This window comes from Castor canadensis, chromosome 9 (genome assembly GCF_047511655.1).
Source record: "Castor canadensis chromosome 9, mCasCan1.hap1v2, whole genome shotgun sequence".
Classification (NCBI taxonomy): domain Eukaryota; kingdom Metazoa; phylum Chordata; class Mammalia; order Rodentia; family Castoridae; genus Castor; species Castor canadensis.
This window is the reverse complement of record NC_133394.1, coordinates 52,051,480-52,077,386: the sequence shown is the minus strand read 5'-3', so window position 1 is coordinate 52,077,386 and position 25,907 is coordinate 52,051,480. Positions and strand designations below refer to the sequence as shown.

The following is a 25,907-nucleotide window of genomic DNA, read 5'->3' as shown; positions in this document are numbered from 1 at the left end:
CTCTGGAGTCATTTCCCTTCTAAAACACTTCAGTGACTCCCTCCAGATTGGCCCCTGGGTTTAGGACCTGCTGCTGAGTAGAATATACAAGACCATTCAGGTCAGACCCAGCTTGCTTACTACAGAAGCCACATTGTCACATTTCTTGAAATGTATCATGCTCTATCTGTTCTAGGACTTTGCACATGGCTGAAATTTTCTCTTTACCTGAGTCTGAGCTGCCATGTAAGAAGACTGAGTATCTCGAGAACATCTTACTGGCGGGAACCACAGGAAGCTAGATATAAGCAGAGATCGCATGGAAAGAGAGCGATGGTGGCCATCCTGGGCATGGCCAAGTTCTTCCTGCCTTCCCAGGTAGCCATGTGAGTGAAGACAGCTACTTGGAGGACATTCTACACCAGGAAATGTATTGCGGAAAAGAACTAAGGACCCAGCCAAGAGCAGAGCTGAAGTCCAAAATATGTGACCCCATCCAGCTATCCTGTTCACAGCAACCCAGCTGAGGACCCAGGCATTATGAAACAGACCTTCCATTCCTACTGTGCCTGCCAGAACTTCTGACCCACACAATCATAAGCATAGTACATAATTATTGCTTTACATTAGAAAGTTTGGTGATAGTTTATACACAGTAATAAATAACCAGATACTTGGCAAAGTTTCTGGGCTGGGTCTTCCCTAACTGGATGTGTCTTTCTGCCAAAGATTCTCTAAGAAGATCCTGCTTCAGAGAGCTACTCTTGTCTTTTATGCTGTGGAAGGAAATGGCTCTCTGCCATTGCCAGCTATATTACCTTATGTTATTGGTTCTCAATCTTTTCAAGATTTTAAAAATAGTCCCTGTTCTGATTTGGATATGGTTGGTCCCTCAAAGTTTCATGTGCCAGAAGCTTCTTGTACTCATCCCCAATATGATGGTGTTGAAGTACGGAACCTTAAAAAGATGGGGCCTAGTAAAAGAGAATTAGGTCATACGGCCTACACCCTCATGAATGGCTTAATATTGCCTCAAGGGACTGTGTCATGTCTTGTGGGATTGGATTAGTTCCTAGAGGATTGGGTTGTTTTGAAAGAGCTAGCCTGGCTCCTCCCTGCTCTCCTGCTTCCTGTCTCACCATGTGTGTATTCTGCCATAGGGGGATACACCAGAAGGCCCTCACCAGAGGCAGAACAGATGAGGCTGCCCAATCATGGACTTTCAACCTCCAAAACTGTGAGCTAAATGAACCTCTTTTCCTTGTAAAGTACTCAGCTTTAGTTATTGTGTTATAGTAGCACAAAATAGACTAGTATAGTGCCCTACATAAACTTTCCTTAATTACCCAGATCGAGAGTACCATGGTTCCTGCTGGGATCCTGGCTGACAGAGCCACTCTCACATACATTTCTCAAGATGTATTAGGAAGTTGGTAAGAAAGATACAGGTCAAGATATAGAAAGGTCAAGTTATGCTTCAGAAAGCAACAGAAAAATAGTTTCTGCTGGGTATTGAGGGGGTGGAGGGAGAGGGAGGGGGTGGAGTGGGTGGTAAGGGAGGGGGTGGGGGCAGGGGGGAGAAATGAACCAAGCCTTGTGTGCAATATGAATAATAAAAGAAAAAAAAAAAAAAACAAAAAACAAAATTCAGCCGACAGATCAGTGGGCTAGGTCGTATGTGGATTTGGGGAACTTTACTCGTCTCTTCATCTTTCTATACGTGGGAGCTCACAAGGCTTAGGGATGCACACTGAGGTCACAGCCAGCCTGTGAGTAAGGTCATCTGCTTATTCATCTGCATTGCTGTATCAAGTATGCTGTCAAATTTAAACAAGACAATCTACTAAAATATCTGTCCCAAGAAAACAAGTAATGACAGCCAAATGATGGTGTGTGATTGGTTGACTCTACCAAGTATAGGGGTAGTTACCTTAGTCGTTTTATTAAATATGAAGCAAAAGATTTATGTTATGGTGATAGAAGAATGCTGTAAAAGTGAGAAAATATAGCAACAGTATGCTGTACATCACCAATAGGATAATTATTTATCTAAAAAGTTGGCATTCTTAGACTTCCAATATGCAGTGTATGAAATTCATTTATTCAAAGGAGACATCATAATAACCTGCTGGCTGGTAGTGATGGATAGGTTTTTAATCCCAATGACCACAATCTTCAGTCTGCCTGTCATGGAAAGCCAGGAAAAAAATGAAATTTTCCTTTCATAACTCTTGATATTGAGAGAGGAAAAACCTGGAAGAATAAGTGGCTCATTCCAGTGGACAAATGGACATGGGGCTGGGAGAATGACTGTGAATAAAAGTCATTGTTCCTTAACTAATGCTATTTTCACTTGTTACATTGAAAAAAAAATGGAGGTAAGGATGATTTCTGTCCCCCTTTGTGTCTAGAAAGTCCAAGTTCAAACTGTCACAAAAGCTGGAAAATTGTCAACACCATGTGAGTTAATTTACAAATCACCTCTTGCTGAAAAACTCAGGGAAAGTCTGGTGCAATCTTTGTCAATGAACTAAAACTTATCATACAAACACAGCAAGAAGAGAGATGCTGTACTGCTTTATTGATGAGAAAGACTTGCCTATGGATTTCCTCCTTTGAGGTTTAAAGGAATTCCTATTTCTCATTTACAGTCTATCAGAAAAAGTATATGACCTGTATTTTTTAATTTATACAAATCCACTCAGTCAATCAGCCTGGGTTGAAATTTAATGGATGTATCAGTCATCGTTGGTCCAGGGAGAGAGAAAAATGCACCATCTACTATTCCATCTGCTTCTTCTATTACACTCCTTCCTGGTTATTGGTGTGGATTTTTCTGCCCAATCACTAGCTCAGGTGCTTCATTTCACTATTAAGCTGGGAGTCTTTGTGAAGTTGTTGCTTTAAAAGAAGAAATCTAAATAAAAATAAACTGAGGAATGATCTCTGAAAAAAAAAACTTGTTTATACACTTATGGCAAGTACTTATTTCTAGTTATTAATTGTTATCATAAATTAAATAGTTTAGAATAGACTAGGTGTTTAGTGCCATCAATTGATTTTTCTGGATTCAGTAAGTCTAACCAATTCTTTTTCTTTGCTTCTTAAGAAAATGGTCATTTTCTGGCATGCACCCGACGTTATTTTATTTAAAAATTATATCACATTTTCTGTATTTTAGTCACTCTTCTATGATAACAACTTGTTTAATCCTCCTAATAACTCTACTAGTCAGGTGCTATTATCACCATTTTACAGATGGGGAATTGGACATGCAGGGAGAAGTTACATAATAAGCCCAGGGTCTCACTGTTAGTAGCAGAGCAAGTAGTGAAAGCCATGCAGCTGAGCTACAGAGCCTAAACTCTGTATCACCTTTTATGCTGTTACATCTTGTCGGGAAAGATTTAGAGAACAGGAGAATTGAGTCACCTTGGTCTATGTGAGGTTCAACTTAGTGAATGCTGATGCCTCCTTTTCTCATAGTTATCAGAGATGATGGAGAAAAAGAGACTGAGAGGTCTTCAGATGATATACACTAGAAAGGGCAAGTGTAGTACATCCACAGCTGTGTAACAAGTTACCCAAAATTTAGAGGTCAAATGCAACAATCATAGTTTTTGTTTTTCATGGTTGATGTGGATCAGGAATTCAGAGAGGGTACAGTAAGGTCTCTAACCTGCTGCATCTGGGATCTCAGGTGGAGAACTTGAAGGCTGGAGCTGAGTCTTATAAAGGCTTGTGCTCTCCTATGTGGGTCTGGCTGGTTCAGTATCTAGGAACACCTTTCACACTCCCACCACCACCCCGTATCAAGTCCTAGGGATGTTTGGAGAATGCTACACACAAAATGAAATGCAGTTGCAGTGGGAGTTACTGTTTTGGAGAACCTGGTTTGATGGTTATTTAAATGATTCAGGTAGGATTTCTGAAGAAAATGTAGGATAAGCACAAGCTATGTAAGAATTGTTTATAAAAGTGAGTGGGGGGAGTTGAAAGAATTCAGAAATAAGAGATTACATAGAACCCCAGGAATAGCAACAGCAATCTATCTATCCTAGAACTGTAGGAGTGAGAGAAGAGAAAGGTTAGCTGAACTCTGAAAGTAACTATTTTTAGAGAGTATCTGAGAAGAGCTGTGACCTTAAAGAAAGGATGCAGATAACCAGTGATGACCCAGTGGGAAAGGAGGAGGATGAATAAATAACCCTATCTCACTGTTCTCTTGCCCTCTGGTCCTCTGACTTTCCGGTTCAACTGAATGTAATGTATCCAGACCAATCCATGCAGATCAGCTTCCCAGGATCCCTAAGTAGGGCAGATGAGGAGTCTGTGTAGGTAAACAGACAATGTCTAACACATCAACTTGTTACCTGGGGTTTGGTGGAGGGTAAGCAACAAATGTGCTCTAAAAAGTCATAAATTGTCCCTTGTAGAGCTTTAGGTAAATGTTGCTGGAGTTTGTAATGCTACCATTAACAGACACTATATTATTCTTAATAATATGGAATTACTATTTTATAGTAATCTGTTATATGAACACTTTCATCTAGTTCAACCTACTAGTTTGACTATTTTTCCAATAAAGTTATTAATAGGTAGACTGCTCATACTTGATGACTAAAAATGTCACTGCCCCTTGTTTTATTGTTGAACAATTTCAAAAGTAGGATTGCTTAAAATATTTACATGTAATGAATATTCTAACTGGAGCACATTAAATGTTTTTATTGTTGTTGTTCAGGGATGAACCAAGCTATTATAAGTCACATATCCTAATTAACTGAATTTAAAATCATTCCAGTGTATACATATTTCAAAGCATATTTCATATCATGTTGAACATAATAAATATATAAATTTTGTCACTCAAAATAATAAATACAAGCGAAGAAAATAGTAGGAATGTTGCTTTGATGGCTCATGGCAATCCATCCTTTGGTGCTTAATTGTAATTATTCAACCCACTTAGCCATTCATTCTTGAAAGGTGCACAGGCTTGAAAAGAAACAGAGAACTGTAACTGACTCTTGGATATCATGGAGGCCCAGAAATAAGTGAGGTTTAGTCTGTATAGATTATGGGAAGGGCAAGTTTTGAATTTTATATTTATATCATGCCTTTTACCACATTTTCCTTATTATTTAGTGACCTATTCGATGAAGGCTGCTAGACATATATTACCTAGTAACCTATTAGATAAGGAACACTGAGGTTTTGATGTGTTTTCTTACTCTACTATGCAACCACCAGGGTGCAATTAAGGACATGGTCAATGTGGATCTTAAAGGGAATTCTCATTGAGATCTAGATTTAAATTTTCTGTCTTCTTCCACCATGCAGAGGGTGGAAACCGAAGTAGATCGGTGTTTAAAAACTTAATTAATACAGTAGACAGAATAGTGGGCCCCCAAAGATGTCCAAATTCCACTACCCAGGATGTATGGTAAAAAGAATTTTTCAGAATGTGATTGAGTTAGGCAGTTTGAGATGGGCAGATTATCAGGTGCTGTCTGGGTGGTCTCAATATATCACAAATTTCCTTATAAGAAGGAGGCAGGATGAGGTACCAAGGGGAAACCCCATTGGACTATCAATATACACTTAAAAGAATGAATGGCAGGAGAGAAAAATAGGTCTTTTCTGGAGATGGGTACCAGTGGGAGATGGGTGAGTAGAGGAAAGGGGGAATGTAGGTGAATATGGTGAATGTATTTTGTATTCATATTATAAAAATAGAAAAATGAAACCTGTTGAAATTGTTCTAAGAATGTTGTGGGAGGTTAAATCTAACTTAAGATATGTTGTAAGCACATATGTAACTATCACAATGTATCTTCCTGTACAACTATTATATACTAATAAAATAATTTAAAATAAATAAATAAATCTAAATTTCTAAATGATAAAAAGCAGGGGGATTTCTGGTAAGCAGAAGGTGATGTACTAATGGAAATATCAGTGCCATATAGATGTAAATAGATGTAGATTAGAAGGTAATGTAATTACAGATGTAGCCATTAGCCAAGGAATGTCAGCAACCCTGAAAGTTGGAAGAGTCTACACATCGAACTTCCTCCAAAAGCAACAAGTCCTGCTGACTGTTTGATTTTAGCCCTGTAGGAGTCAACTGCAACCTCTGACCTCCAAAATGGTAAAAGAGCAAATTTATGTTTCTTTATGCCATTAAATAGGTGGTAATTTCTTACGGTAGTCACATGAAACCACACAAAGTACCTTCGCTAGTTATGTGAATATGGTATGAGGAGGAACTGTGGTCCTGGATAGGGTACCTGTGACACTCCATACCATTGTTCTTTCAAAACCTGATATGCAGTTTACATTAAGAGTCCAGGGGCTTCATGGACATTGGGACCAAGGCATACACCCAGAAATATGGAGTTAAAGGATACATTAGGGAAGACTGTGGTGATTCTGACCAGGATGCACAACAGAAAAGAGTGAGAGGATGCCTGGGAGCAAAGTGTTCCTATTCTTTGTGTATTTTTGGAAATCTGAAAATACACTAATACTAGTGTCTATATTCTTTACTCTTGCCCTTAATAAAAATATTAATACACACACAATCTTGTCATAACAAGAAATTAAAACATTTTGCATTTATATGTCAGATTTCCTTGTAATGTTAACCATCAACAGGCATATCCCCTGAAGTTGCTTGGTCTTAATTGAGCAACTACTTTAGGGTCAGACATTGTTCTCAGACTTTACGTAGTTCATCTCATTTAAATCTTCCCTTAATTCACCGAGGTAGATTTTCTTTCCATTTTATATATGAAGAAATAGGTCCATAGAGTTGAAGAATTTCTTCTAAGTGGTTGTGAGATGCATAACTAATCATATTATTGATTTTAAAAGAAACAGCTAGGATCACCCTTTAGTAGCAAGTGAAGCATGGATGTTAGAATGCTTGAACATAGCCAGTCTAAGGTCAAAGTCAAGATACAAATGTAAGATGGAATATAACAGTTTGCCTACCTTTTACTTCTATTAGCAAGTGACCCAGTTTATTCTTCTTAAACTCTACTTCCTCCACTAATTACCTGAAATGCACATGTCAAGAATGTATGATACATATATAAAAAGCGTCTAGCATTGGTATTAAATATAGGAAGTGCTTCTGTAAATTTGATGGAATAAAGTTTAGCAAATACGTAGTCTGAAACACACAGTAACAAATAGGGGAGGTAAAAACAATGTTTGATATCATTTCCAAAGTTATAGATTGACCTAAAAAATAGCCCCTATAGCATGAATGACCATGTATATAACCTCTTCCAACAAAAAAGATTGAAAGCACATCATAAATTTGAAAGACAGGATTGCAAAAATCTCCCACCTCTGAAAAATTCTGAGAAACAAAATAAAAATCCATTATAGAAGGAAGAAGCTTGCCCTGTACATTTTTCTATTTGCTTTTGATTCTGAAAGTACTATAATTTATACATGACCACCTTTCACCATGTACAACATACATCTCTACCACCTAATAGCATTCCTCTCTCATTTTCCTTCTTTTAACAATACCCAGACAGACCTTAAGCAGTTATCTTCCACCATCTCACACCTCCCACGGGCCTCAAGAGGAACTGATCTCCAGAGGGATGTCTCTGGTGTGTCTAAGGCTAAACAGTGATTGGTACAAAAGTGGCTCAATTAATGTGAGAAGGAGTTTTTAAGGAGGATCTGAGGAAGGCTGATCATTATAATGAAAGAGATTCTCAAAGTAACCTTTTTCCTTGAATGTTTTCAGGATTCTTCTGCAGCTGTTTCACTTCTACCCTGGTGATGATATTTCTATTAGGAGCAGGAAAATGAGCTAGAGTCACGGGAAAAAGTCACCCCAAGGCCAGCCCTCTTCTGGTTAATTGAGCCAAAAAATATATGATGGTTTAAACTAGTTTGAGTTAGGTTTTCTGCCATTTGCAGCCGAAGATAGTCTGATATATCATCCCCATTTTGTCCCAGTCAAAAGTTCTGCCATAAATTTAATTCTGGTGTTGAGCCAATAAAATGTGTTTAAAAAACAGTCCTAATTCATGGTATCAAAATGACAGGGCTACCATGCAAACCCAGAGCTGTACATATATGGGCCTGCCAAGCCAAATACACACCCTCTAAAGACTACATCAGTTAAAAATTTGCCAATTCAAATATATCTGCTCATCTGAAGTCATCATTCTCAATTTCCTAACATTGGGCATTCTATGTTTCTTAAAGTTATATGTTGCCTGTGATAGCAAGAAACCCAAGTAATAATTTCCCTGGCAAAAGGCGGAAAAGAGCAAGTATGGGTATATAACTTGTGTATGAGATCCTGTATTTCAACACCAGGTGAAATGATTACATAATAAAAGAGCATTCTGAATTTAAATGAATGACCAATGTGAGCTTTCAAACTATTATTGAAGTATCAATGTGGGATTTTAAATTGACATTATCTTTAGCATTGAACTGAAAGTAACATGTGCATTTTGTTTAAAGACCTAGTGGGGAAGAATAAATAACAGTTTATGAATTATCATTTTACTTTTACTCAAATACCAAAAGCAAGCTCATGACACGAATAAATGTGCTCTGGAGCATAAAATAGGACCTATATTAACTTTGAAAATTTTTTAAAGTGTTTTTTAGAAATTATTTATGGCTATAATCAAATTACTACTTGATTAAGAAAAAGCAGTTACTTTTAAATCTGAGGTTTGCTTGTTTTCCATCTTAGCTAGCATTTATGGCATATTTATCTGGAGAAAAAGGAAAAAAATTGATCCAGCTCTTATGGAAAGTAGAAGATTGGTTTTTGGAATCCAATAGAAACTTCTCCTTAATACTTTTTGTGTTTAGTAGAATAAATGATAAACCTATTTTTAAAAATGAAAATAAGTGGTAGGGTATCTGATCTGCTGGGCAGAATTTGTTCACTTTTAATCACCATGTCCCCAACTGATCCTTATAGTGTCTGTACTTTCAAAAAAAATAAAATTTTATTATGTTGAATATTTATGACTTCATAGTAGGGAAATAACTACAATATTTAAACAAAATTGACAATTATCTAATGAGTATCACCATTTACAAAGTGCTGTATTTAAATGTAATTATTTTCCCTGGTGGACAAATACCCAGATTGTTCAAGCTGAATCATTTCCTTTTAAGGTACAAACATTTTTATTTAAAGAAAACCTAATCACTAACTCCAAAGTAAAATTAATTTTAAAAGTGAAAAGATGAATAGTAATAATGATAATCGTATACAACACTCATTCATGTTGATTTTGGAAATAAAATATCTTCTTGATATTTTTGTTTAACCATTTTTCAGTATCTAGTAACAAAATGACTCTTCAGATGAATTTATTCCTTATTATTGTTCTATAAAAGCTAAATTATATAGAGTTTATAAGATTGTTTCTGCTGCTTTAGGATACAAATAGGCAATATTCTCAGGTGTAGGAGAAGAACTCAACTATTCCTAGGACTCAGAGAGGTCCATAATGTTTTTTCAAGTTTAATTTATCCATTTGTGTATTTATTGACACAGAATTTCAAAACAATGTTAAACAAATTGTAAAAATTTAAAGATGATTTGGGAAACATACTACGACTGTGGAAACAGCTATGGGACCCATTTGTTTTCCACTGATTTTGAAAGGAAATGTATCTCCCTGAGCTTGTTTGGTTTGAAAATGTATTCCTAAAATAAATATTGCTGTGATGGCTTCCTGTTAATGTCAGGCTAGTCAACTGATGTAGAAATCTTCCAGTTATGTTAAAAGTTCCTTCACATAGATTCCAATGTACATGTTTTCATATTATTTGTTACATAGAGACCAACTTCCTTCTGTATTTAAACTTTTATAGCATTTTGTCTTTCCACTTACTAAAAGAATGAAACTACTTTATAAAAATAATATTGTTTTTAAGTGGAGTTACTCCATCCCATTTAGATCAGCATTTCACACGTCATGTTAATTTTTAGATAGAAATTAAATTAGCCATACTATTTTCCTGGTGTTGGAAAGTTATTTATTACTTTTTTTCTTATCTGCACAATTCAGTTCCACCAAATCTATCACTCTTCCTACATCTGGACCCACAGGCTCTGCCTTTCCTGCTGTTTCCGGGGATAAGTGAGGCTGCTACCCCTCTGCTTGTTTACCAGGTCCTGTTTCTCCTAAACTGCTGGGAGGCATCGTTTGATGACCACTTTTTTCCTGCATCATCATTCTTTATTTATGCAGCAGATCACATCCAAAGCTTTACAACATGCTGCAATATCTCTGATCATTTATATGTCCATCCCTCCTTTGACTCTCACTCCCACTCCTGCTCTACCCATTTCTCTGCTCACCTTCCCAGCACAGCCCCATACCTGTTCTGTTTTCTTCACTTCCTTTCTTGGTCTGGCTCTTTTACTTGAGACCCCCCACTGCTTTGCTCTCTCACAGAACTCTGCCTGAACTCATTTCAGTTATGCTTTCCCCTCTTTGCATTCCACAGAAAAACACACAGTAAGATCACAAATGACCTATGCTCTGCTGCATCAAACACAAAATCCTGGTCCTCATCAAACTTAATGCAGTGGTGGCATTTGGCATAGCTAATCATCCCTTTGCCATTTTATTCATGTGGGTTTCCAAACACTCCATTCATCTGCTCTTAGCCCTACTTCCTGGGCTGCCTTTTCTCTCTTATTGCTGGGTATGCCTCCTTTCCTGACTGGGACTCAGTCTTCAGCTACCTTCTTTATTCTTACTCATTTCCTCAGCAATCTTCTCTCTGAGCTGAAAATTCTCCAAATTGAACAAGATTGTTTAGTTGTCTTTGTGATACATGAACAGCTAGAAGAGAAGTCTGGAGCATCTCCTTTTCTTGATTCCATTTTCCATAGACTTTGGAAACAAATAGGATGTTTATTTCTTGTCCATTTGCCAAATACATATTGAGCAATAGGTGCAAGCTCTATGCTGTCCATTCCAGAATCTGGGCTTCTGGTCATTCCTGGTTTTTGCCCTTTTGTTTCCCATTTCTTGGCAAGCTCATTCATTACCATTATTTCAGGTATCTTCCAGTGACCTCTCTAGTTCATATCTCCTATGTTGCAGAATTAAAGCTCTACCTTTGAGATTTATGTAACAGACACTTCAAATTCAACATTACCCTTTGAATGCTATTTTGCTAAAATGTGAACAACACACACAGACCTTGATGTTGTTCTTGCCTAAGTCAGGGATTAGTCATTCTTAATCCTCTTCTTCCCTTAGCTCACAATGCCTTTCTATGTGCCTCTGTATTCCTACTAATGGTGCTTCATCATTTATTTGCCTTAACCACCGATTCTCTAGAGATCGTCAACCTCCATGTTTGGATTCCTCCCCCTTCCCCAACGTTTCAGTCAGCATGATCAACATTAATTCAGACCTGAATTCTTCGTTTATTAGAGCAATACCTTTGATGGATCGCTGCTTCCCATGGAATAGAGCTTATGCTTTCTTTCCTTGTAAAACAAAACCTATCATGTCCCATCAGCTTTCTGAAAAAGCTAAGTTTGGGCTGGGCACAGTAACTTGCAGATCTAGAAAGCTGCAGCACTTCCTTGGATCTCTTAGTATTTGCAGATTCCATTGCTTGAAATTCTGGCCTTCTCCTTGGAATCAGGTATGATTATGTGCTCGTTGAGGCTCCTATAGCTCTAACGGCTCCAGAAATGGGTCTTCTCTTCTCTGTATTAGAATACCTTGTTTCCATCTCTTTATTCATTTCCATGTATTTCAGGTGGTGTCATTGTTTGTCTGTATGTCAGCCTACTCAGCTGGACATTTCTATGCCATGTCCATGTATTAGTAAAAGTTTTACTTTTATTTCATCTTTTCTAAGAACAGGAACATCTGATGTGCACTATCATTTTGATGAATATTTTATAAACTGAAGAAATTTAGATGAAAAGACAAAACTTTTTCTAAAATGTACTCTTATTTTTGTAATGTTACTCACTTCTCACTTATTGAGGTTCTTTTCCTTTAACTGAAGTATAATTCACATACCATAAAATTCACCCTTTTAAAGTATACAATTTAGTAGTTTTTAGTATATTTACAAAGTTGAACAACCATCATCACTAATCTCAGAATATTTTCATCACCCCAGAAAGATTCTGACCCCATTAGCAGATACTCTTCATCTCCATCATTAGGGCAGAATAACTTCTTTTCTGTCACTACAGTTTTGCCTATGCTAGACATCTGATATAAATGGAGTGATACAACATGTGGCCTTTGGTGTCTGGTTTCTTTCATGTAACAGTTTTTTCAAGGTTCATGCACACTGTGTCATGCATCATTGCCTTCTGTGGTTAAATAATCTATCTTAAGGATATACTACATTTTGTTTACCGTTTCTTTAGTTGAAGGGTATGGACTACTGTGTCTTATAAGAACTCTATGTTTAACTTTGAGGCATTGTGAAATTATTTTCAAAAGCATCTGCACTATTTTGTGTCCCCATGAGCAATGCTGAAAACTTTGAATTTTCCATTCTCATCAACATATATTGTTGCCCATCTTGTGTGTGTGTGTGTGTGTGACAGAGAGAGAGACAGAAAAGAGAGAGAGAGAGAGAGAGAGAGGGAGAGAGAGAAGGAGAATCTCAATACATAGCTATGCTGGCTGGAATTTTCTGTATAGACCAGACTTATCTAGAAGTCATGATCCTCTTACTTTCACTGCCCAAGAGCTGGGATTTACAGGCATGCTTCACCGTGCTCATTTTCATCATAGTGATCTTAGTGAATGTGAAGTGGAATCTTACATTTATATAGGATTTGATATCATGTTCCCATAAAAGATTTCATATAAAGAAATCTAAAATCAGTAAACAAATCTATCATTTTTAGTGAAAGAAAAGGGACATAGGCATTTCAGAAGACAGAAGTACCCTTTTTCTTATCAAAACATCTTTAATCTTTCCTTGCCATGTCTTAAATTATTTCTTACTCGTAAGAATCTCTCTTATGTCTCAATTTTCTTTTGTAATATAAGGCTCCCAAATTTAAAATTCTTAATTATGATTTGACACATGTTAATTTTGAGGGGAAAATACTTTCTAGCCCCTAGCTTCCCACCTGTTCTCTTTGTTAAGGGTTATATGGCATTATAAGGTTAAGGATCGGGATAATGCATTTAATTGGTAAGAACCTGTGACTCTATGAACCATTTTTTTTTCTTATGCTCTTGACCTGTCTTCCCTGGTAACTAGCTCTTACCTTGGTTTGATTATACTTATCCCATCTAACTATTATTTGAAAACTCAATACACACACTACAAATTCTTTTCTGATACCCAACATGGTGTCCAGTATTTGCAGGAGGTTTTATTGGATGGATTTATCTGAACATGTGGCAGGGTGAAGTGACATTTGTTGTAGCAGCTGTTTGTGACTCTGCACACATTCTCTTGGTTGAGTCTTATAAATGAGGTGACTGTGATTGAGACCAGCACTCCAGTCTCTAGATGAGAGAAGACTATTCCAGTTTACCCACAAAAAATGACAAGCATTATTTGGCCAGATACATTCACCAAGCTGATAAGATATGGCCAGATGCTGCAAGCCATTTTCTGCAGGGTTAGTGCTTTTGAGACACTTCTGTTGACATATCCAGATGCTTGTGTTTTCCACACTTACGTAAATATTCATCCAATGATTTTGTGATCATATACTTAAGTATTTAATTTTTTGGAGGGCCTCAGTTTAAACATTGATTGAATGTTCCTTTCATCATCCATTCATTGTTTATGCATCTTGGAGCCATAATGGTGTGTCTGTGATTTTTATTATCACTAATACTAAATTTTTATCTGCTCAAAGACCTCTTTGAATTTTTCTTCAAACTATCATGTTTATATAGTTGCATATAATCTAATCTATTTTGTATAACTTTACATTAGACATGGTAGTTTAAATATAGTAACTTCACCCTAAGAGTATGCATAGCTCAATATTCAGCTTAGTGTACCATTACTCTCATGTGTATGTAAAACTGAACTTTAATCACTATATAACTAATTATTCCAAACATACACAATTATTTGCATTCCAGAATTCAAAACTAAGCATTCATATTTTTGCCTTTTAACATATGTGATAAAAGAGAATACAAGAAATTATGTATGTGGAAGAGTAATTAATACAGTAGGGTGAATGCTTGGGAATTATTAGCTTGAATATGCCTCATCCATGATGAACAGTAAGACTTCATTCTCAACCACTGATCCTGACAAATCCATTTTGATTCTCAATCATTTTGATTTTGTGTCCTGCAATTTCTTATATTCACTTTTTCCTGAGAAGGTTGACATTCTTAGTTGATTATAGATTGTTATTAACAAGCAACTGACTTACAAAAGTTCAAGTCTATCTTTCTCACCAGTAACATTTCTTGTTTTGTTGCTTGTATTTATAACAAAAATACATTGAATTTGTGCCACTGTTGTTGTGATACTGGACCATATGAAATAAATTTGGCTCTGCCTCTTCCCCTCCAGTGATGTTATGCTTAATAAAAATTCAAGCAAGACTATCTTCTCTCAAGCATATGAAGAGGAGGAATGGACAAAGCTGTGAGTTTTAGAAACTGGAATAAAAAGAAATGACACTCAGTACACATTCCATTCATCCTGTGGTTTGTAGCATGAAGGACCTTGTCCCTGCTGTAATTAGCACACACACCTCTACAGCCTAGGCCTTGCAGGCATGTCTATAGAAGGAAAGTTGGTCCCAGAGTTCCTACTGGCACTACATCATTTGTTTCACTTTCCTGTGTAATCAGTTACATACTCAGTCTGTGAACTAGCAGAGTGTAGTATTGGTCTTGAATGGCATGGTCTTCTGGTTCCAGATGTTCTCTAATCTTTCAAACTTTCTTTGTATTCAATGATCTATTGAATGTCCTACTTTTAGAAGACTTGTTCTTTTAGTGTCAGTTGAATTAAATTTCTCTGTGGACTAAGAACTACCCCGGCCCCCCATTAATAAATCCAGTATGTGCCACAGGTTTTGTTCACTATTTTGTATCATCATATTACTTTCACCAACTTTAGAAGTCAGGGATTTAAACTGCTCATCTTGTTGACTTTGACTGACGTTTTTGTCTTTTGTTAGTGTTTTAGTAGTAATTCTTATTATTAGAATGCTTTTGGAACCCTACTTCTGGAAGCAATACTTTCTAGGAACGATACTAGGTTTGTCAGACTGAATCCCTGGCTATGATCTTGCTCAAATTGTGGAGCCTCGTGAAGCCTCAGTTTACCTATACACAAAATGGGTAATAATGATATAGAAAAGGCTCCTTACCTGAGTAAGTTTGATATTGGAAGAAAAGACAGCTTTATGAATCCACTTCAAGAAGCTTAAAAATTGTATAACAAGTTGTAAAAAGTTTAGAAATTCATCCTTAAATATTCAAGCTAAACAATGTGAAAATGAATTCATCTTAATTTTTACCTAACACTAAAAGATAGCCTATTTCTTAGCATAAATAATGAATCAGGTATTAATTTTGTCCTACTTTTCTTGGAACAAAACTGAATGATGGCATGATACACAATCCTTAATTGAGACTCTGCTTTTACAGCAAAATTATAATCGTTTGAAATTTAAATCATTCTTTTTGAAGAACTTAGCTTGTTGATGGTTTACTGATTTTCTCTTCATTTGTTACTCTGATCTCTACCAGATCCTTGCTTGTTTGTCAGTGCCTTTGCCTGTGATTTGAACAGTGTTTCAATATATTTTATTAACTTCATGAAATCTGCATGGATTAGAGATCTTTACTAAGAGATAGAAATTTTATACTGTTAGTTTTCACTGTGTTATGGTGCCTGACATAATTAACAAGAAGCTGAGGGATGAACACTTTGGCAGGCTGGGTGTGGGATGTACACCTGTAGTCTTAGCATGTGGGAACCTGAGGCAGGTGCATAATGAATTTGAGGCCAGCTTGGGCTACCCAGACTCAAAATACAAAAGTGAAAATGAAAATAAAGACAAACAAATGAACAAAAAGCTTAACTTTGGCCTTTTCACTGGGATGGATGATAGCATTAAGGGAAAGGATGCTTGTTTGAGTGGGAGTCCATGCTATGTGGTTAAACTATTAGTGATTATTTCATGTTGCTGTGATCTTTCCTTTCATCTTAGCCACTGGAACATAGTAAATAAATACTGATATAAGGCCTCCCTAAATTGCCGAATTATCTAGAAAACTAATTCTAGAGATGTGTCTAAGAGAATTAGCACATTTCTTGCCATATATTCTTCAAACACACATATTAGTGATGGTTATCATGATCATTATTTTATGAACTTTCTCTAACAAAGGCCATCAACATAAGCAAGTGTTTGGGTGTCCATTTAACATAATGGACCTGACCATCCAGCAAATCACAGACCTTTATGTTCACAGATAACTACAGTGACCAAAGTCACCCATGTTATTTATTTAAATCACTGGTGTGTACTTTCACAAACCAGCTGACCCCCAAAACCTCTTAGAAGGTCTGTAGTCCAATTATTCATAAAAGGTACAGGTAGTGATTTTAGGGTACTAAGTCAGAGAATGAGGAGAATGATTTGGTGCTAAATCAATGATTTAAATGAAGAATCAAGGCAATATGGCAGGTTTCATTTCTTTTAGAGACCTGTTTTTTCCCTTTCCTATATTTTCTACTTCCTTTGACTATTTGCAGTCCTCTTTGACCTAAGACAGAATCATAAACTAAAAGTAAAAGTAAAATCTAACTGTGATTTTTAAAAAATTGATTGGACTTATAACCAGGCTGTCAGCAGGCAGTACTCAGACCCTGAGTGTGTAGCTCAATGTCCTACGTAACCAATACATTGAGTCTCCCATGGAATGATCCTTGTTTCTTTAGTTTGACCCTTATTTCTACCCTCATTCCTACTCAACTCTATTTTAAAGATGTGAGTTATCAGATCTGTAGATATTTTTATATGTACTGGTGATAACAATTGATAACCATCTTCCATTGTCTGGTCCAGTGCTTTTCAACATTAATAGGCATAAGTTATTCCTGGGGATTTTGCTAAAAGTGGGTTCTGACTTGCATTTCTGAACTCATTGCCTATGGTTCTGAAATCATTCTTAACAAGAAATTGCCTTATCTCCTTCCCACAAGGAACAACTGCAGGTTTTGTATTGCTTATTGTTTTAAAAATGCTGCTCCATTTCTCTTTCTTATCCTTGAAGAATAAAGCTGTTGATACTGTAATAATAGCTCCCAACATAGTTTATAAGGCATATTGTCTCCAAACCCAAGGAATCCAGACCTAAGTAATATGCTCGGACTACTTTATATTACATTTCTTTTCTCATTTTAATGTGATTTCCTAATTTTGTAGCTTTTGTCTGGGTAATTGTCTAGAACTGATATTTTTCAAAACAGAAAAAAGAAAATCCTACCATATGCAGAAATCACTTTGAAGTGGTGTTGACATCTAAGTGTGACAGTTAAAGCAGTAACATTTACAGAGGTAACTTAGGAGAATATCTTTACTAACCTTGAGAAGGAGAAAGCCTTCTCAAGCAGGGTACAGAAGACACTATTCATAAAGGAAAATATTGGTAAATTTTACTTATTAAAACTTCTGGTGATAAAAACATCATATTAAGAAAGTAAGAAGACAAGCTAGAAAAAGACAGAAGATATTTGCAAAACATGAACTGAAAGAGGATTCATAGCACACCAGAAAAAGAAGATTGAAAAAATTCTAATAAACAAGGAAAGGATAAAAAGGAAAACATAACAGAAAATGTTGCAAAAGACTTGGGCACTTCACAAAAAAAGCATATCCATAGTACTCGAAAATTTATGAAAATTTTCTCTGCCTTTTCTGTCATCAGGGAAAAATAAAGTTAAAACCATAGTAACATACTAGAAAAAAAAAAGCCAGACATCAGTGTGGAGCCTCTGGAACTCTCATACCTTGCTCTGATCATCTTGGTTTTACTTTAAGGAGCATCTCTTCAGATCTAAGCCTCTTATCCTCAGGAACTGGGAAAGTAAATGGGTACAGAAATGTTGGAAAGCCTTGTGTCAGTAAATATGAAAACTGCACAAATGCACAGCCAATAACTCAACAATTCCATTCCTGGTATATATGTAATGTATTAGACATGGGAACAACAGAAAGCCCTGTATGTGAATATGTTTCAACTGTGAAAAAAGTCAAAACTAACAACAATCCAAATGTCATAAACAAAATGAATAAATAAGTTGTGTCTTATTTACTCAATGACCTACTGCTCAGAAATGAACATAAACAACTGCTACATGCAGCAACATTGGTGAATTTGATTATTTGTTGAACATAATATTTATCAAAAGAAGTCAAATATAAAGAGACATATTGTATGATTCCATTTTATATGAAGGTTAAAAACAGGCAAAGCTGATCTAAGTGTTAGAAGTTGAAAGAGATGCTTTTAGAAAGGAGGGTTAGTGACAGTGCAAGAGTAACCCTCATGGGGTACTGCAAATGTGCTTTTTAGAAAAATCTAGATAGAGGTTTATTCTATCTAGATTTTTATGCTTAGATAGTTGTAAGAATAATGCTTATACTTTCTTATATGTATAGTATTTTTTCAATAAAAATAAAATCTATGAATGAGTCAAATTATGTAGTCACTACATAATAATGCTATCTGTTACTAGTTTTTCCTAGTAGTAAGGAAAAATTTTCTTGATCTCACTTCTTTGTCTTGCTTAACTGAAATCTGCTTTTTAGCACATTATATGACACCTGTAAAATACATTTCTATTGCTGTTCTATTGTTCCCAGCATTTACCTTATCAACATAAAGTTGATTCTGTATCCTTTTCAATGTTCTCACCCAATGCTGCTTTTTGTCCCTTTTCTATTTTCATTTTATGTTTCAATAGAGTTCTGACAATAATCCCATTTGACCTTAAGACAAATACACTATCAAACATTAAACAAAGACCAGTTACCCTGGGTCTGAAATGAGAACTCATTCTATTTAACATTTAAGGAAATGGAGGTTCCCTGTGATTGATGGGACACTCGTTTTCTGGATGTGAGGCTGAGATCTGATTGATGGCTCTTTGAAAAAGAGCCTAGATGAACAGAGTATATAAGAATCTTATCCTGTTAGAAGTCAAAAATCACCCTGTCTTTACTCTGGAGAGCTTCACACACCTTCCTTCACCACCACATAAGGCAATCCATGGCAGTATGGTGGGAATAACCTTGGTGAGGTCACCAGAGAGGGAGTCAATCTCTAGATCATCCTAACAGAATGTTCTTGACAAGGGAGTCAATCTCTCTGAACTCCAATTGATTTTCCTATAAACATGGGAATAAAAATAACTACACACAATACCATTGCCAGGATTTAAATTACATAGATATATAAATGTCTCTAACATAAGATTCAGCACATCTAGATGTTCAAAAGATGAACTCTCTTCTCTTTTCTACACTTTTTTTTTTTTAGGCAAAACTATGCCATTGTGTAATTTTGCAGTCTAGGTATTTGACACAGCCATTTGGCTTTGGAGATGACAGGCCATGGAACATTTCATGAGTACATGTTGGGTATCTTTTCATAACATTCTTTTTCTTTTTTGAAGTTTTCAGGTAAAACATGTATTCTGAATGTTTATAAAACATAATGAAGATAATTGTAAAGTTCTTTGATGGAAATAAAGATACATGATCTATGATCTCAAAGGAGATCTTATTTTGTATTTACTCCTACTTGTAATGTGAAATAAATCTTTGGCTACTTTTGGTTATAATAAGTTGAATCTGTTTAAAAAAAGATAGTACCTTGTAAATGAAATAGCAGAATAAGTGTTTAGTCGTGATCAGTTTCCTGATTTTATATCAGAAAAATTTAGTGAAGTGAAAGAAGTGCCTGAGATGGCCATGGAAAGATAGGAGACAATGAATCCTCCTTCTTTTCTCTGAGTTCTAAGTGGCACAAAGTAGAAAAGTTCTAAAAACAAAGATACAAATGACTTGTGGGTAAATATATCAATGGCTAGTAAAGCTGATCTGGCAGATGCAGCTGAGCCCAAGTTTGAGGAGTCAGTGTTCTGAAACTGGGCCTCCAAATCCAGACTTTAGTGCCCTGTGTGAGGAGAGGTGGCTCTGTAGATGACTGCATGTCTGTTTGCCCTGCCTGCCCATTGAAGACACCAGGCCTGCTTGTCAAACTCAGAACAACAAGGTGTAACTCAGGAAAAAGGAAGTCTCACTTTTGTACAATTTCTTCCCTGACCAACCCCAAGAGTAAACTGTAGGTTAACAGATGCTTTTAAATGCCAGAGAGGGATCCAAGATGGCTACTAGAGTGCAGAAGCAGACAGTGTGAACTCTGTACATAAAAAATCTTGCTGAGATGCTGGAGCCACATTTGGCAGAAAAAAAGAACCAAGAAGAATCTAAACTTCAACACCCTGAACCCCCAGCCCATACAAAGCTTCTCTATGCCACGTTACACTGAAAAAACAGGAGGGCTCCAGCATCTCCATATGCCAGCTCCAAACCTGCTTGGGAGACATCTGGCAGACCAACAGGTGAGCAAATAAGCATCACATGGTATTCCCACAGCCACCACTGGGATAAACCAGCATAGTCCCATGGACAGACTCACCCCCAACCCCACCCCCCAAAAAAACTGAATAATAAACAAGGAACTGAAAAGGAACATGCAGCAGAGGAGGCAGGGTGCTGTAAGTGCACTGGAGAAGGGGGGGGAAGCAAGGAGCTGATCTCCACCAGAACTTTCAGTAAACAAAGACTGGAAAGGCAGAAGGGCTAACAGTGGGCGGGCAATAGGCTGCTGCCTGAAATAGGGCAGGTAGCGGTCCACAAAGCTCATCTCCTAGCCAGTGAGCAACATCCTCACAATGCTGAAAAATTGAAAAACAATCAGCAAACCATCATAATAAGCTGACAGCAGGGAGTCAGCTGACGGAACTCTGACCTTGCCCCAGAGAAAGAGGCAAGGCAAAGAAACAATCCCCCAATAAACAAACACAGCAAAAACCCAACTACAAAGCAGAACAGTAGATGGGCCACAGAGCTGTTCTGCGGAATCTGAGGACAAGCCACCCCTCACTGAGTGAGGAGCTGAAAAGCAGCTGCAGCTGAAAGACAGGAAAAAAAACTGGCAAGTCTCTCCAACCACCTGGTGAGACTAAGACAGAGCTTCTGCTTAAATACCAACCCCAGGACAAGATGCTGAAGGAGTAACACCAGAACTACTAAGACTGAAATTCTATTGTTCCTGAACCTGAAATTTTTTAAAGTGTTTGTTTGTTTTGTTCCCTGTTTGTTTGTCCACCACTTCTTCCTGTTGATTTCTTTGGTTTTCTTTTTTTCTTTCTTTCTTTGTATTGTTAGTTTTACTATTGTGAGTTAGCTAATACTAAATTACACACAGACCAGGGACAAAAACACACACATACACTAACCTAAAACCCAACACACTCACAAAACAAAATTAAACCAAGGGAAAGAAAACAGGTGACTGAAACCTCCAATAGCTTATCAAGAGCACAGTTACACAGTACCAGGTGGAGTGATGAGAAGACAAAAAAGGGATGGAAACCATTCTCCCTCAAAAATAAATTAATACAGGATTCAGAGGGAAATGAAGTAAACTAATACCCAGTTCCAGACTCAAACAAAACAAAGATAAACTAAGCCTAGGAACACAATGAAGCCCACAAGAATAAACTGAAAGAAGAAATCCAGCAAGTAATCACTGAGAATTTTGTGGAGATGTTACTAGACATACAACAGGCACTCAAGAAATTCCAAGACAACAAAAATAAAGAATATGAGAAGACACAAAAACAAATAAAGGAACTCATAGGAACCCTAAATAAACACCAAAGTGAAACAGAGAACACTATAATAGAGAGATAAATGAATTAAAGGCAAACATTGACAATATTAAAGAGGAAGTGATCCATGATATGGAGAACCTCAGAAAAAAAGAATGAAACAAAAGTAGAAAACAAAATGGAAGGCAACTCCAGAAGACTAGAACAAGCAGAAGACAGAATCTCAGAACTTGAAGATGAATGGAAATTAAAGGAAAAATTGAAGAACTCAAACAACTCAAGACCCATGAAAGGAATATGTAAAAACTCACTGACTCCATCAAAAGACCAAACCTGAGAATCATGGGTATTGAAGAAGGAGAAGAGGTGCAAGCAAAAGGAATTCGTAATATATTCAACAAAATAATAATAGAAAATGTCCCAAATCTAGAGGAAACAATGCAAGTTCAGGTACAGGAAACCTCCAGGACACCAAACAGACTTGACCAAAATAGAACTACCCCACGACATATTATCATTAAAACGACAAGCACACAGAACAGAGAAAGAATATTGAAGGCTGTAAAAGAGAAAAAATAAATAATGTACAAAGGTAAATCCATCAATATCACAGCAGATTTCTCAATGGAAACCTTAAAAACAAGAGGGCATGGAGTGAGGCATTCCGAGAACTGAATGAAAATAACATCAACCCTAGGATACTCTACCCAGAAAAACTAGCATTCAAAATAGATGGAGTAATAAAAGTCTTCCATGATAAGCATAAACGAAAACAATATATGACCACCAAGCCATCACTACAAAAGATTCTTCAAGGAATTCTGCAAACAGAAAAAGAAAGCAAACAAAACCATGAAAGGACAGGCAGTACCAAACCACAGGAGAAAAAAAAGACAAGAATGTAGAGAGTAACATTGATTCAGCTTCACACAATCAAACCCTTAAATAACAAAAACAACTAAATGACAGGAATCACTGCATACCTATCAATTCTAACATTGAATGTTAATGGACTTAATCCCCTCATCAAAAGACACCATTTGGCAAACTGGTTAAAAATGAAGATGCAACAATCTGTTGCTTACAGGAGACCCATCTCATCCACAGAAACAAGCACTGGCTGAGAGTGAAAGGCTGGAAGATGATTTGCCAAACCAATGGCCCACAAAAACAGGCAGGAGTAGAAATACTTATCTCGAACAAAGTAGACTTCAAAGTTACATTGATCAAACAAGATAAAGAAGAACACTCCATACTAATAAAAGGTGAAATACACTAAAAGGAAATAACAATTATCAACCTATCTCCATCCAGCATCAGTGCACACAATTTCATCAAACATACTGTGAAAGAAGTAAAAACATATATAGACTCCAACACAGTGGTAGTGGGAGACTTTAAAACCCCCTTATCACCAATAGATAGGTCATCCAAACAAAAAATCAGTAAAGAAATCCTTGATCTAAATCATACCATAGATCAAATGGAGCTAGCCAATGTCTACAGAATATTTCATCCAACTTCTGCACAATATAAATTATTCTCAGCAGCCCATAGAACCTTCTCCAAAATTGATCATAACTTAGGGCACAAAGTAAGCCTCAGCAAATATAAGAAAACAGAAACAATCCCATGCATTCTATCAGATCACAATGCATTAAAACTAGAATTCAATAACAAAAACAACAGTAGAAAAGATGCAAATAATTGGAAGCTGAACAACACATTGCTCAATGATCAATGGGTCATTGATGAAATAAAAGAGGAAATTAAAAGGTTCCTGGAAGTTAATGAAAATGAGAACATGACCTACCAGAACCTGTGGGACACAGCAAAGGCAGTCTGAAAAGGAAATTTTATAGCCATGAGTGCATATATTAAAAGGACAGAAAGATTTCAAATCAGTGATTTAATGCTACATCTCAAACTCCTAGAAAAAGAAAAACAAATAAATCCCAAAACAAGAGGAGAGAAATAATAAAAATAAGGGCCATAATTAATAAAAACAAACAAAAACCATACAATGAATCAATGAAACAAAAATCTGGTTCTTTGAAAAAATAAATAAGATTGAAAAATGAGGAGAGAAAAAAACCCAAAATCAGTAAAGTCAGAAATGCAAAAGGAGAGATAACAACAAATACCACAGAAATCCAGAAGTCATCAAAGACTACTTTGAGAACCTGTATTCTAATAAATTTGAAAATCTTGAAGAAATGGACAGATTTCTAGATACTTATGACCATCCAAAATTGAGCCAAGAGTATATGAATCACCTGAATAGATCTATAACACAAAATGAAATTGAAGCAGCAAAAAAGAGTCTCCCAAAAAAGAAAACTGCAGGACCTGATGGATTCTGTGCTGAATTTTATCAGACCTTTTAAGAACTAACACCAACCCTTTTTAAACTGTTCCACAAAATAGAAAGGGAACGAACACTGCCTAACTCATTTTATGAAGCCAGTTTTACACTCATCCCAAAACCAGACAAAGACACCAACAAAAAGGAGACCTATATGCCAATCTCCTTAATGAACATCAATGCAAAAATCCTCAATAAAATAATGGCAAACCGAATCCAACAACACATCAGAAAGATTTTTTACCCCAACCAAGTTGGCTTCATCCCAGGGATGCAGGGGTGGTTCAACATATGCAAATCTATAAATGTAATATAGCACATCAATAGAAGCAAAGATAAAAACCACTTGATCATCTCAATAGATGCAGAAAAAGTCTTTGATAAGATCCAAGACCACTTCATAATAAAAGCTCTAAGAAAACTAGGAATAGAAGGAATGTACCTCAACATTGAAAAGGCTATATACAACAAACCTACAGCCAACATCATACTTAATGGAGAAAAACTGAAACCATTTCTCCTAAAATCAAGAATGAGACAAGGGTGCCCACTATCCCCACTCCTATTCAACATAGTACTGGAATTCCTAGCCAGAGCAATTAGACAAGAAGAAGAAATAAAAAGAATACAAATAGGTAAAGAAACTGTCAAAATATTCCTATTTGCAGATGACATGATCTTATAACTTAAAGACCCAAAAAACTCTACCCAAACCATAGACACCATAAACAGCTACAGTAACGTGGGAGGATACAAAATCAGCTTACAAAAATCATTAGCTTTTCTATTCACCAACAACGAACAAACTGAGAAGGAACTTATGAAAACAATTCCATTTACAATAGCCCCCAAAAACCCAAATACCTAGGAGCAAACATAACAAAGGATGTGAATGACCTCTACAAGGACAACTACAAACCCATGAAGAAAGAGATCGAGGAAGACTCAGAAGGAGGAAAGATCTCCTGTGCTCATGGATTGGTAGAATCAACATAGTAAAATGGCTATACTACCAAAAGCAATCTACATGTTTAATGCAATTCCCATCAAAATCCCAATAACATTCATCACAGAGATTGAAAAATCTACTCTAAAGTTCATTTGGAAACACAATAGACCATGAATAGCCAAGGCAATACTCAGCAAAGAGAGCAATGCTGGAGGTATCACAATGTCCAACTTCAAACTATATTACAAAGCAACAGCAATAAAATCAGCATGGTACTAGCACAGAAATAGACATGAAGACCAGTGGACCCGGATATGGATCCACACAGCTATGCACACCTTATTTTTGACAAAGGCACCAAAAACATATGATGGACAAAAGACAGCCTCTTCAACAAATGTTGCTGGGAAAAGTGGTTATCTGGCTGCAAAAAACTGAAACTAGATCCATGTTTATCATCCTATGCTAGTAACAACTCAAAATAGATCAAGGACCTTAATATCAGACCCGAAACTCTGAAGTTAGTACAACAAAGAGCAGGGGATACTATGGAAGTAATAGATGTACAAGGACTTAGACCTCCAGCAGCTCAGCAGCTAAGAGAAATGATGGACAAATGGGACTTCATAAAATTCAAAATCTTCTGCACAACAAAAGAAATGGTCTTTAAACTGAAGAGACCACTCACAGAGTGGGAGA

At 36.5% G+C, this 25,907-nt stretch overlaps 1 long non-coding RNA gene across 3 annotated transcripts in view; it reads left to right on the top strand.

The window, feature by feature from the left end:
• The window catches only part of LOC141410882 (uncharacterized), a 60,603-nt gene that overhangs the window by 24,092 nt on the left and 10,604 nt on the right, over nt 1-25,907 (top strand). The window contains exons 3-4 of one of the 3 annotated variants that reach the window (XR_012435688.1): nt 176-365; nt 1,140-1,216. This is a non-coding gene — a long non-coding RNA (uncharacterized lncRNA). Of the gene's footprint in view, nt 1-175; nt 1,483-25,907 lie in introns of those variants that run through there. The other 2 variants (XR_012435685.1, XR_012435686.1) reach the window with 2 other exon arrangements.